The sequence below is a fragment of the Andrena cerasifolii genome, chromosome 16, assembly GCF_050908995.1.
Source record: "Andrena cerasifolii isolate SP2316 chromosome 16, iyAndCera1_principal, whole genome shotgun sequence".
In the NCBI taxonomy this organism is placed as follows: Eukaryota; Metazoa; Arthropoda; class Insecta; order Hymenoptera; family Andrenidae; genus Andrena; species Andrena cerasifolii.
Window position 1 is genome coordinate 226,480 of NC_135133.1, and position 16,609 is coordinate 243,088.

Below are 16,609 nucleotides of genomic sequence, written 5' to 3' on the forward strand. Positions count from 1 at the left end.
AAAACCGATATTGAAACCGATATTAGAACCGATATTGAAAAACCGATATTGAAAAACAAATATTGAAAAACTGATATTGAAAAACTGATATTGAAAAACCGATATTGAAAAACCGATATTGAATCCGATATTAGAACCGATATTCAAAAACCGATATTGGAGAACAAATATTGAAAAACCGATATTGAAAAACAAATATTGAAAAACCGATATTGAAAAACCGATATTGGAGAACAAATATTGAAAAACTGATATTGCAAAACCGATATTAGAACCGATATTGAAAAACCGATTTTGTAAAGCAAATATTGAAAAACTGATATCGAAAAACTGATTTGGAAAAGCCGATATTGAAACCGATATTAGAACCGATATTGAAAAACCGATATTGAAAAACAAATATTGAAAAACTGATATCGAAAAACTGATATTGAAAAACCGATATTGAATCCGATATTAGAACCGATATTCAAAAACCGATATTGAAAAACCGATATTGAAAAACCGATATTGAAAACCGATATTGAAAAACAAATATTGAAAAACTGATATCGAAAAACTGATTTGGAAAAGCCGATATTGAAACCGATATTAGAACCGATATTGAAAAACCGATATTGAAAAACAAATATTGAAAAACTGATATCGAAAAACTGATATTGAAAAACCGATATTGAATCCGATATTAGAACCGATATTCAAAAACCGATATTGGAGAACAAATATTGAAAAACCGATATTGAAAAACAAATATTGAAAAACCGATATTGAAAAACCGATATTGGAGAACAAATATTGAAAAACCGATATTGAAAAACAAATATTGAAAAACCGATATTGAAAAACAAATATTGAAAAACTGATATTGAAAAACTGATATTGAAAAACCGATATTGAAAAACCGATATTGGAAAACTTATATCGAAAAACTGATATTGCAAAACCGATATTGAAACCGATATTAGAACCGATATTGAAAAACCGATATTGAAAAACAAATATTGAAAAACTGATATCGAAAAACTGATATTGAGAAACTGATATTGCAAAACCGATATTGTTCTAAACCGATATTGAAAAACCGATTTTGTAAAGCAAATATTGAAAAACTGATATCGAAAAACTGATTTGGAAAAGCCGATATTGAAAAACCGATATTGAAAAACCGATATTGACAAACCTATATCGAAAAACTGATATTGAAAAACCGATATTGAAAAACATATATCGAAAAACTGATATTGCAAAACCGATATTGAAACCGATATTAGAACCGATATTGAAAAACCGATATTGAAAAACAAATATTGAACAACTGATATTGAAAAACTGATATTGAAAAACCGATATTGAAAAACCGATATTGAATCCGATATTAGAACCGATATTCAAAAACCGATATTGGAGAACAAATATTGAAAAACTGATATTGAAAAACCGATATTGAAAAACAAATATTGAAAAACCGATATTGAAAAAACGATATTGAAAAACTTATATCGAAAAACTGATATTGCAAAACCGATATTGAAAAACCGATATTGGAAATCTTATATCGAAAAACTGATATTGCAAAACCGATATTGAAAAACCAATATTGAAAAACTTATATCGAAAAACTTATATTGCAAAACCGATATTGAAACCGATATTAGAACCGATATTGAAAAACCGATATTGAAAAACAAATATTGAAAAACTGATATTGCAAAACCGATATTGAAACCGATATTGACAAACCTATATCGAAAAACTTATATCGAAAAACTGATATTGCAAAACCGATATTGAAAAACCGATATTGGAAAACTTATATCGAAAAACTGATATTGAAAAACCGATATTGAAAAAACGATAGTGAATCCGATATTAGAACCGATATTCAAAAACCGATATTGGAGAACAAATATTGAAAAACTGATATTGAAAAACCGATATTGAAAAACCGATATTGAAAAACCGATATTGAAAAACCGATATTGAAAAACAAATATTGAAAAACTGATATCGAAAAACTGATATTGAAAAACCGATATTGAATCCGATATTAGAACCGATATTCAAAAACCGATATTGGAGAACAAATATTGAAAAACCGATATTGAAAAACAAATATTGAAAAACCGATATTGAAAAACCGATATTGGAGAACAAATATTGAAAAACTGATATCGAAAAACTGATATTGAAAAACCGATATTGAATCCGATATTAGAACCGATATTCAAAAACCGATATTGGAGAACAAATATTGAAAAACCGATATTGAAAAACAATTATTGAAAAACCGATATTGAAAAACCGATATTGGAGAACAAATATTGAAAAACTGATATTGCAAAACCGATATTAGAACCGATATTGAAACCGATATTAGAACCGATATTGAAAAACCGATATTGAAAAACAAATATTGAAAAACCGATATTGAAAAACCGATATTGGAGAACAAATATTGAAAAACCGATATTGAAAAACAAATATTGAAAAACCGATATTGAAAAACCGATATGAAAAACCGATATTGAAAAACCGATATTGAAAAACCGATATTGGAAAACTTATATCGAAAAACTAATATTGCAAAACCGATATTGAAACCGATATTAGAACCGATATTGAAAAACCGATATTGAAAAACATATATCAAAAAACTGATATTGCAAAACCGATATTGAAACCGATATTAGAACCGATATTGAAATACCGATATTGAAAAACAAATATTGAAAAACTGATATCGAAAAACTGATATTGAGAAACTGATATTGCAAAACCGATATTGTTCTAAACCGATATTGAAAAACCGATTTTGTAAAGCAAATATTGAAAAACTGATATCGAAAAACTGATTTGGAAAAGCCGATATTGAAAAACCGATATTGAAAAACCGATATTGACAAACCTATATCGAAAAACTGATATTGAAAAACCGATATTGAAAAACATATATCGAAAAACTGATATTGCAAAACCGATATTGAAACCGATATTAGAACCGATATTGAAAAACCGATATTGAAAAACAAATATTGAAAAACTGATATTGAAAAACCGATATTGAAAAACCGATATTGAATCCGATATTAGAACCGATATTCAAAAACCGATATTGGAGAACAAATATTGAAAAACTGATATTGAAAAACCGATATTGAAAAACAAATATTGAAAAACCGATATTGAAAAACCGATATTGAAAAACCGATTTTGTAAAGCAAATATTGAAAAACTGATATCGAAAAACTGATTTGGAAAAGCCGATATTGAAAAACCGATATTGAAAAACCGATATTGACAAACCTATATCGAAAAACTGATATTGAAAAACCGATATTGAAAAACATATATCGAAAAACTGATATTGCAAAACCGATATTGAAACCGATATTAGAACCGATATTGAAAAACCGATATTGAAAAACATATATCAAAAAACTGATATTGCAAAACCGATATTGAAACCGATATTAGAACCGATATTGAAATACCGATATTGAAAAACAAATATTGAAAAACTGATATCGAAAAACTGATATTGAGAAACTGATATTGCAAAACCGATATTGTTCTAAACCGATATTGAAAAACCGATTTTGTAAAGCAAATATTGAAAAACTGATATCGAAAAACTGATTTGGAAAAGCCGATATTGAAAAACCGATATTGAAAAACCGATATTGACAAACCTATATCGAAAAACTGATATTGAAAAACCGATATTGAAAAACATATATCGAAAAACTGATATTGCAAAACCGATATTGAAACCGATATTAGAACCGATATTGAAAAACCGATATTGAAAAACAAATATTGAAAAACTGATATTGAAAAACCGATATTGAAAAACCGATATTGAATCCGATATTAGAACCGATATTCAAAAACCGATATTGGAGAACAAATATTGAAAAACTGATATTGAAAAACCGATATTGAAAAACAAATATTGAAAAACCGATATTGAAAAACCGATATTGAAAAACTTATATCGAAAAACTGATATTGCAAAACCTATATCGAAAAACCGATATTGAAAAACTTATATCGAAAAACTGATATTGCAAAACCGATATTGAAGCCGATATTAGAACCGGTATTGAAAAACCGATAATGAAAAACAAATATAGAAAACCTGATATCGAAAAACTGATATTGAAAAACCGATATTGAAAAACCAATATTGAAAAACTTATATCGAAAAACTGATATTGCAAAACCGATATTGAAAAACCAATATTGAAAAACTTATATCGAAAAACTGATATTGCAAAACCGATATTGAAACCGATATTAGAACCGATATTGAAAAACCGATATTGAAAAACAAATATTGAAAAACCGATATTGAAAAACCGATATTGGAGAACAAATATTGAAAAACTGATATTGCAAAACCGATATTAGAACCGATATTGAAAAACCGATATTGAAAAACCAATATTGAAAAACTTATATCGAAAAACTGATATTGCAAAACCGATATTGAAACCGATATTAGAACCGATATTGAAAAACCGATATTGAAAAACAAATATTGAAAAACTGATATTGAAAAACTGATATTGAAAAACCGATATTGAATCCGATATTAGAACCGATATTCAAAAACCGATATTGGAGAACAAATATTGAAAAACCGATATTGAAAAACAAATATTGAAAAACCGATATTGAAAAACCGATATTGAAAAACAAATATTGAAAAACTGATATCGAAAAACTGATATTGAGAAACTGATATTGCAAAACCGATATTGTTCTAAACCGATATTGAAAAACCGATTTTGTAAAGCAAATATTGAAAAACTGATATCGAAAAACTGATTTGGAAAAGCCGATATTGAAAAACCGATATTGACAAACCTATATCGAAAAACTGATATTGAAAAACCGATATTGAAAAACCGATATTGGAGAACAAATATTGAAAAACTGATATTGCAAAACCGATATTAGAACCGATATTGAAAAACCGATATTGAAAAACCAATATTGAAAAACATATATCAAAAAACTGATATTGCAAAACCGATATTGAAACCGATATTAGAACCGATATTGAAAAACCGATATTGAAAAACAAATATTGAAAAACTGATATTGAAAAACTGATATTGAAAAACCGATATTGAAAAACCGATATTGGAAAACTTATATCGAAAAACTGATATTGCAAAACCGATATTGAAACCGATATTAGAACCGATATTGAAATACCGATATTGAAAAACAAATATTGAAAAACTGATATCGAAAAACTGATATTGAGAAACTGATATTGCAAAACCGATATTGTTCTAAACCGATATTGAAAAACCGATTTTGTAAAGCAAATATTGAAAAACTGATATCGAAAAACTGATTTGGAAAAGCCGATATTGAAAAACCGATATTGAAAAACCGATATTGACAAACCTATATCGAAAAACTGATATTGAAAAACCGATATTGAAAAACATATATCGAAAAACTGATATTGCAAAACCGATATTGAAACCGATATTAGAACCGATATTGAAAAACCGATATTGAAAAACAAATATTGAAAAACTGATATTGAAAAACCGATATTGAAAAACCGATATTGAATCCGATATTAGAACCGATATTCAAAAACCGATATTGGAGAACAAATATTGAAAAACTGATATTGAAAAACCGATATTGAAAAACAAATATTGAAAAACCGATATTGAAAAACCGATATTGAAAAACTTATATCGAAAAACTGATATTGCAAAACCTATATCGAAAAACCGATATTGAAAAACTTATATCGAAAAACTGATATTGCAAAACCGATATTGAAGCCGATATTAGAACCGGTATTGAAAAACCGATAATGAAAAACAAATATAGAAAACCTGATATCGAAAAACTGATATTGAAAAACCGATATTGAAAAACCAATATTGAAAAACTTATATCGAAAAACTGATATTGCAAAACCGATATTGAAAAACCAATATTGAAAAACTTATATCGAAAAACTGATATTGCAAAACCGATATTGAAACCGATATTAGAACCGATATTGAAAAACCGATATTGAAAAACAAATATTGAAAAACCGATATTGAAAAACCGATATTGGAGAACAAATATTGAAAAACTGATATTGCAAAACCGATATTAGAACCGATATTGAAAAACCGATATTGAAAAACCAATATTGAAAAACTTATATCGAAAAACTGATATTGCAAAACCGATATTGAAACCGATATTAGAACCGATATTGAAAAACCGATATTGAAAAACAAATATTGAAAAACTGATATTGAAAAACTGATATTGAAAAACCGATATTGAATCCGATATTAGAACCGATATTCAAAAACCGATATTGGAGAACAAATATTGAAAAACCGATATTGAAAAACAAATATTGAAAAACCGATATTGAAAAACCGATATTGAAAAACAAATATTGAAAAACTGATATCGAAAAACTGATATTGAGAAACTGATATTGCAAAACCGATATTGTTCTAAACCGATATTGAAAAACCGATTTTGTAAAGCAAATATTGAAAAACTGATATCGAAAAACTGATTTGGAAAAGCCGATATTGAAAAACCGATATTGACAAACCTATATCGAAAAACTGATATTGAAAAACCGATATTGAAAAACCGATATTGGAGAACAAATATTGAAAAACTGATATTGCAAAACCGATATTAGAACCGATATTGAAAAACCGATATTGAAAAACCAATATTGAAAAACATATATCAAAAAACTGATATTGCAAAACCGATATTGAAACCGATATTAGAACCGATATTGAAAAACCGATATTGAAAAACAAATATTGAAAAACTGATATTGAAAAACTGATATTGAAAAACCGATATTGAAAAACCGATATTGGAAAACTTATATCGAAAAACTGATATTGCAAAACCGATATTGAAACCGATATTAGAACCGATATTGAAATACCGATATTGAAAAACAAATATTGAAAAACTGATATCGAAAAACTGATATTGAGAAACTGATATTGCAAAACCGATATTGTTCTAAACCGATATTGAAAAACCGATTTTGTAAAGCAAATATTGAAAAACTGATATCGAAAAACTGATTTGGAAAAGCCGATATTGAAAAACCGATATTGAAAAACCGATATTGACAAACCTATATCGAAAAACTGATATTGAAAAACCGATATTGAAAAACATATATCGAAAAACTGATATTGCAAAACCGATATTGAAACCGATATTAGAACCGATATTGAAAAACCGATATTGAAAAACAAATATTGAAAAACTGATATTGAAAAACCGATATTGAAAAACCGATATTGAATCCGATATTAGAACCGATATTCAAAAACCGATATTGGAGAACAAATATTGAAAAACTGATATTGAAAAACCGATATTGAAAAACAAATATTGAAAAACCGATATTGAAAAACCGATATTGAAAAACTTATATCGAAAAACTGATATTGCAAAACCTATATCGAAAAACCGATATTGAAAAACTTATATCGAAAAACTGATATTGCAAAACCGATATTGAAGCCGATATTAGAACCGGTATTGAAAAACCGATAATGAAAAACAAATATAGAAAACCTGATATCGAAAAACTGATATTGAAAAACCGATATTGAAAAACCAATATTGAAAAACTTATATCGAAAAACTGATATTGCAAAACCGATATTGAAAAACCAATATTGAAAAACTTATATCGAAAAACTGATATTGCAAAACCGATATTGAAACCGATATTAGAACCGATATTGAAAAACCGATATTGAAAAACATATATAAAAAAACTGATATTGCAAAACCGATATTGAAACCGATATTAGAACCGATATTGAAATACCGATATTGAAAAACAAATATTGAAAAACTGATATCGAAAAACTGATATTGAGAAACTGATATTGCAAAACCGATATTGTTCTAAACCGATATTGAAAAACCGATTTTGTAAAGCAAATATTGAAAAACTGATATCGAAAAACTGATTTGGAAAAGCCGATATTGAAAAACCGATATTGAAAAACCGATATTGACAAACCTATATCGAAAAACTGATATTGAAAAACCGATATTGAAAAACATATATCGAAAAACTGATATTGCAAAACCGATATTGAAACCGATATTAGAACCGATATTGAAAAACCGATATTGAAAAACAAATATTGAAAAACTGATATTGAAAAACCGATATTGAAAAACCGATATTGAATCCGATATTAGAACCGATATTCAAGAACCGATATTGGAGAACAAATATTGAAAAACTGATATTGAAAAACCGATATTGAAAAACAAATATTGAAAAACCGATATTGAAAAACCGATATTGAAAAACTTATATCGAAAAACTGATATTGCAAAACCTATATCGAAAAACCGATATTGAAAAACTTATATCGAAAAACTGATATTGCAAAACCGATATTGAAGCCGATATTAGAACCGGTATTGAAAAACCGATAATGAAAAACAAATATAGAAAACCTGATATCGAAAAACTGATATTGAAAAACCGATATTGAAAAACCAATATTGAAAAACTTATATCGAAAAACTGATATTGCAAAACCGATATTGAAAAACCAATATTGAAAAACTTATATCGAAAAACTGATATTGCAAAACCGATATTGAAACCGATATTAGAACCGATATTGAAAAACCGATATTGAAAAACAAATATTGAAAAACCGATATTGAAAAACCGATATTGGAGAACAAATATTGAAAAACTGATATTGCAAAACCGATATTAGAACCGATATTGAAAAACCGATATTGAAAAACCAATATTGAAAAACTTATATCGAAAAACTGATATTGCAAAACCGATATTGAAACCGATATTAGAACCGATATTGAAAAACCGATATTGAAAAACAAATATTGAAAAACTGATATCGAAAAACTGATATTGAAAAACCGATATTGAATCCGATATTAGAACCGATATTCAAAAACCGATATTGGAGAACAAATATTGAAAAACCGACATTGAAAAACAAATATTGAAAAACCGATATTGAAAAACCGATATTGGAGAACAAATATTGAAAAACCGATATTGAAAAACAAATATTGAAAAACCGATATTGAAAAACCGATATGAAAAACCGATATTGAAAAACCGATATTGAAAAACCGATATTGGAAAACTTATATCGAAAAACTAATATTGCAAAACCGATATTGAAACCGATATTAGAACCGATATTGAAAAACCGATATTGAAAAACATATATCAAAAAACTGATATTGCAAAACCGATATTGAAACCGATATTAGAACCGATATTGAAAAACCGATATTGAAAAACAAATATTGAAAAACTGATATTGAAAAACTGATATTGAAAAACCGATATTGAAAAACCGATATTGGAAAACTTATATCGAAAAACTGATATTGCAAAACCGATATTGAAACCGATATTAGAACCGATATTGAAAAACCGATATTGAAAAACAAATATTGAAAAACTGATATTGAAAAACTGATATTGAAAAACCGATATTGAATCCGATATTAGAACCGATATTCAAAAACCGATATTGGAGAACAAATATTGAAAAACCGATATTGAAAAACAAATATTGAAAAACCGATATTGAAAAACCGATATTGAAAAACAAATATTGAAAAACTGATATCGAAAAACTGATATTGAGAAACTGATATTGCAAAACCGATATTGTTCTAAACCGATATTGAAAAACCGATTTTGTAAAGCAAATATTGAAAAACTGATATCGAAAAACTGATTTGGAAAAGCCGATATTGAAAAACCGATATTGACAAACCTATATCGAAAAACAAATATTGAAAAACCGATATTGAAAAACCGATATTGGAGAACAAATATTGAAAAACCGATATTGAAAAACAAATATTGAAAAACGGATATTGAAAAACCGATATGAAAAACCGATATTGAAAAACCGATATTGAAAAACCGATATTGGAAAACTTATATCGAAAAACTAATATTGCAAAACCGATATTGAAACCGATATTAGAACCGATATTGAAAAACCGATATTGAAAAACATATATCAAAAAACTGATATTGCAAAACCGATATTGAAACCGATATTAGAACCGATATTGAAAAACCGATATTGAAAAACAAATATTGAAAAACTGATATTGAAAAACTGATATTGAAAAACCGATATTGAAAAACCGATATTGGAAAACTTATATCGAAAAACTGATATTGCAAAACCGATATTGAAACCGATATTAGAACCGATATTGAAAAACCGATATTGAAAAACAAATATTGAAAAACTGATATTGAAAAACTGATATTGAAAAACCGATATTGAATCCGATATTAGAACCGATATTCAAAAACCGATATTGGAGAACAAATATTGAAAAACCGATATTGAAAAACAAATATTGAAAAACCGATATTGAAAAACCGATATTGAAAAACAAATATTGAAAAACTGATATCGAAAAACTGATATTGAGAAACTGATATTGCAAAACCGATATTGTTCTAAACCGATATTGAAAAACCGATTTTGTAAAGCAAATATTGAAAAACTGATATCGAAAAACTGATTTGGAAAAGCCGATATTGAAAAACCGATATTGACAAACCTATATCGAAAAACTGATATTGAAAAACCGATATTGAAAAACATATATCGAAAAACTGATATTGCAAAACCGATATTGAAACCGATATTAGAACCGATATTGAAAAACCGATATTGAAAAACAAATATTGAAAAACTGATATTGAAAAACTGATATTGAAAAACCGATATTGAAAAACCGATATTGAATCCGATATTAGAACCGATATTCAAAAACCGATATTGGAGAACAAATATTGAAAAACTGATATTGAAAAACCGATATTGAAAAACAAATATTGAAAAACCGATATTGAAAAAACGATATTGAAAAACTTATATCGAAAAACTGATATTGCAAAACCGATATTGAAAAACCGATATTGAAAAACCAATATTGAAAAACTTATATCGAAAAACTGATATTGCAAAACCGATATTGAAACCGATATTAGAACCGATATTGAAAAACCGATATTGAAAAACAAATATTGAAAAACCGATATTGAAAAACCGATATTGGAGAACAAATATTGAAAAACTGATATTGCAAAACCGATATTAGAACCGATATTGAAAAACCGATATTGAAAAACCAATATTGAAAAACTTATATCGAAAAACTGATATTGCAAAACCGATATTGAAACCGATATTAGAACCGATATTGAAAAACCGATATTGAAAAACAAATATTGAAAAACTGATATCGAAAAACTGATATTGAAAAACCGATATTGAATCCGATATTAGAACCGATATTCAAAAACCGATATTGGAGAACAAATATTGAAAAACCGATATTGAAAAACAAATATTGAAAAACCGATATTGAAAAACCGATATTGAAAAACCGATATTGGAGAACAAATATTGAAAAACTGATATTGCAAAACCGATATTAGAACCGATATTGAAAAACCGATATTGAAAAACCAATATTGAAAAACTTATATCGAAAAACTGATATTGCAAAACCGATATTGAAACCGATATTAGAACCGATATTGAAAAACCGATATTGAAAAACAAATATTGAAAAACCGATATTGAAAAACCGATATTGGAGAACAAATATTGAAAAACTGATATTGCAAAACCGATATTAGAACCGATATTGAAAAACCGATATTGAAAAACCAATATTGAAAAACTTATATCGAAAAACTGATATTGCAAAACCGATATTGAAACCGATATTAGAACCGATATTGAAAAACCGATATTGAAAAACAAATATTGAAAAACTGATATCGAAAAACTGATATTGAAAAACCGATATTGAATCCGATATTAGAACCGATATTCAAAAACCGATATTGGAGAACAAATATTGAAAAACCGATATTGAAAAACAAATATTGAAAAACCGATATTGAAAAACCGATATTGGAGAACAAATATTGAAAAACCGATATTGAAAAACAAATATTGAAAAACCGATATTGAAAAACCGATATGAAAAACCGATATTGAAAAACCGATATTGAAAAACCGATATTGGAAAACTTATATCGAAAAACTAATATTGCAAAACCGATATTGAAACCGATATTAGAACCGATATTGAAAAACATATATCAAAAAACTGATATTGCAAAACCGATATTGAAACCGATATTAGAACCGATATTGAAAAACCGATATTGAAAAACAAATATTGAAAAACTGATATTGAAAAACTGATATTGAAAAACCGATATTGGAAAACTTATATCGAAAAACTGATATTGCAAAACCGATATTGAAACCGATATTAGAACCGATATTGAAAAACCGATATTGAAAAACAAATATTGAAAAACTGATATCGAAAAACTGATATTGAGAAACTGATATTGCAAAACCGATATTGTTCTAAACCGATATTGAAAAACCGATTTTGTAAAGCAAATATTGAAAAACTGATATCGAAAAACTGATTTGGAAAAGCCGATATTGAAAAACCGATATTGACAAACCTATATCGAAAAACTGATATTGAAAAACCGATATTGAAAAACATATATCGAAAAACTGATATTGCAAAACCGATATTGAAACCGATATTAGAACCGATATTGAAAAACCGATATTGAAAAACAAATATTGAAAAACTGATATTGAAAAACTGATATTGAAAAACCGATATTGAATCCGATATTAGAACCGATATTCAAAAACCGATATTGGAGAACAAATATTGAAAAACCGATATTGAAAAACAAATATTGAAAAACCGATATTGAAAAACCGATATTGGAGAACAAATATTGAAAAACCGATATTGAAAAACAAATATTGAAAAACCCATATTGAAAATCCGATATTGAAAAACCGATATTTTTGTTCAAAAATTGAAAAACTGATATTGAAAAACCGATATTGAAAAACAAATATTGAAAAACCGATATTGAAAAACCAATATTGAAAAACTTATATCGAAAAACTGATATTGCAAAACTGATATTGAAAAACCGATATTGAAAAACCGATATTGGAAAACTTATATCGAAAAACTGATATTGCAAAACCGATATTGAAACCGATATTAGAACCGATATTGAAAAACCGATATTGAAAAACAAATATTGAAAAACTGATATTGAAAAACCGATATTGAAAAACCGATATTGAAAAACCGATATTGAAAACCGATATTGAAAAACAAATATTGAAAAACTGATATCGAAAAACTGATATTGAAAAACCGATATTGAATCCGATATTAGAACCGATATTCAAAAACCGATATTGGAGAACAAATATTGAAAAACCGATATTGAAAAACAAATATTGAAAAACCGATATTGAAAAACCGATATTGGAAAACTTATATCGAAAAACGGATATTGAAAAACCGATATTGAAAAAACGATATTGAACCCGATATTAGAACCGATATTCAAAAACCGATATTGGAGAACAAATATTGAAAAACCGATATTGAAAAACAAATATTGAAAAACCGATATTGAAAAACCGATATTGGAGAACAAATATTGAAAAACTGATATTGCAAAACCGATATTAGAACCGATATTGAAAAACCGATATTGAAAAACCAATATTGAAAAACTTATATCGAAAAACTGATATTGCAAAACCGATATTGAAACCGATATTAGAACCGATATTGAAAAACCGATATTGAAAAACAAATATTGAAAAACTGATATCGAAAAACTGATATTGAAAAACCGATATTGAATCCGATATTAGAACCGATATTCAAAAACCGATATTGGAGAACAAATATTGAAAAACCGATATTGAAAAACAAATATTGAAAAACTGATATTGAAAAACTGATATTGAAAAACCGATATTGAAAAACCGATATTGGAAAACTTATATCGAAAAACTGATATTGCAAAACCGATATTGAAACCGATATTAGAACCGATATTGAAAAACCGATATTGAAAAACAAATATTGAAAAACTGATATCGAAAAACTGATATTGAGAAACTGATATTGCAAAACCGATATTGTTCTAAACCGATATTGAAAAACCGATTTTGTAAAGCAAATATTGAAAAACTGATATCGAAAAACTGATTTGGAAAAGCCGATATTGAAAAACCGATATTGAAAAACCGATATTGACAAACCTATATCGAAAAACTGATATTGAAAAACCGATATTGAAAAACATATATCGAAAAACTGATATTGCAAAACCGATATTGAAACCGATATTAGAACCGATATTGAAAAACCGATATTGAAAAACCGATATTCAAAAACCGATATTGGAGAACAAATATTGAAAAACTGATATTGAAAAACCGATATTGAAAAACAAATATTGAAAAACCGATATTGAAAAAACGATATTGAAAAACTTATATCGAAAAACTGATATTGCAAAACCGATATTGAAAAACCGATATTGGAAATCTTATATCGAAAAACTGATATTGCAAAACCGATATTGAAAAACCAATATTGAAAAACTTATATCGAAAAACTGATATTGCAAAACCGATATTGAAAAACCAATATTGAAAAACTTATATCGAAAAACTGATATTGCAAAACCGATATTGAAACCGATATTAGAACCGATATTGAAAAACCGATATTGAAAAACAAATATTGAAAAACTGATATTGCAAAACCGATATTGAAACCGATATTGACAAACCTATATCGAAAAACTTATATCGAAAAACTGATATTGCAAAACCGATATTGAAAAACCGATATTGGAAAACTTATATCGAAAAACTGATATTGAAAAACCGATATTGAAAAAACGATATTGAATCCGATATTAGAACCGATATTCAAAAACCGATATTGGAGAACAAATATTGAAAAACTGATATTGAAAAACCGATATTGAATCCGATATTAGAACCGATATTCAAAAACCGATATTGGAGAACAAATATTGAAAAACCGATATTGAAAAACAAATATTGAAAAACCGATATTGAAAAACCGATATTGGAGAACAAATATTGAAAAACCGATATTGAAAAACAAATATTGAAAAACCGATATTGAAAAACCGATATTGAAAAACCGATATTTTTGTTCAAAAATTGAAAAACTGATATGGAAAAACCGATATTGAAAAAACGATATTGAAAAACTTATATCGAAAAACTGATATTGCAAAACCGATATTGAAACCGATATTAGAACCGATATTGAAAAACCGATATTGAAAAACAAATATTGAAAAACTGATATTGAAAAACTGATATTGAAAAACCGATATTGAAAAACCGATATTGAATCCGATATTAGAACCGATATTCAAAAACCGATATTGGAGAACAAATATTGAAAAACTGATATTGAAAAACCGATATTGAAAAACAAATATTGAAAAACTGATATCGAAAAACTGATATTGAGAAACTGATATTGCAAAACCGATATTGTTCTAAACCGATATTGAAAAACCGATTTTGTAAAGCAAATATTGAAAAACTGATATCGAAAAACTGATTTGGAAAAGCCGATATTGAAAAACCGATATTGAAAAACCGATATTGACAAACCTATATCGAAAAACTGATATTGAAAAACTTATATCGAAAAACTGATATTGCAAAACCGATATTGAAAAACCAATATTGAAAAACTTATATCGAAAAACTGATATTGCAAAACCGATATTGAAACCGATATTAGAACCGATATTGAAAAACCGATATTGAAAAACAAATATTGAAAAACCGATATTGAAAAACCGATATTGGAGAACAAATATTGAAAAACTGATATTGCAAAACCGATATTAGAACCGATATTGAAAAACCGATATTGAAAAACCAATATTGAAAAACTTATATCGAAAAACTGATATTGCAAAACCGATATTGAATCCGATATTAGAACCGATATTCAAAAACCGATATTGGAGAACAAATATTGAAAAACCGATATTGAAAAACAAATATTGAAAAACCGATATTGAAAAACCGATATTGGAGAACAAATATTGAAAAACCGATATTGAAAAACAAATATTGAAAAACCGATATTGAAAAACCGATATGAAAAACCGATATTGAAAAACCGATATTGAAAAACCGATATTGGAAAACTTATATCGAAAAACTAATATTGCAAAACCGATATTGAAACCGATATTAGAACCGATATTGAAAAACATATATCAAAAAACTGATATTGCAAAACCGATATTGAAACCGATATTAGAACCGATATTGAAAAACCGATATTGAAAAACAAATATTGAAAAACCGATATTGAAAAACCAATATTGAAAAACTTATATCGAAAAACTGATATTGCAAAACTGATATTGAAAAACCGATATTGAAAAACCGATATTAGAAAACTTATATCGAAAAACTGATATTGCAAAACCGATATTGAAACCGATATTAGAACCGATATTGAAAAACAAATATTGAAAAACTGATATCGAAAAACTGATATTGAGAAACTGATATTGCAAAACCGATATTGATCTAAACCGATATTGAAAACCGATATTGAAAAACAAATATTGAAAAACTGATATCGAAAA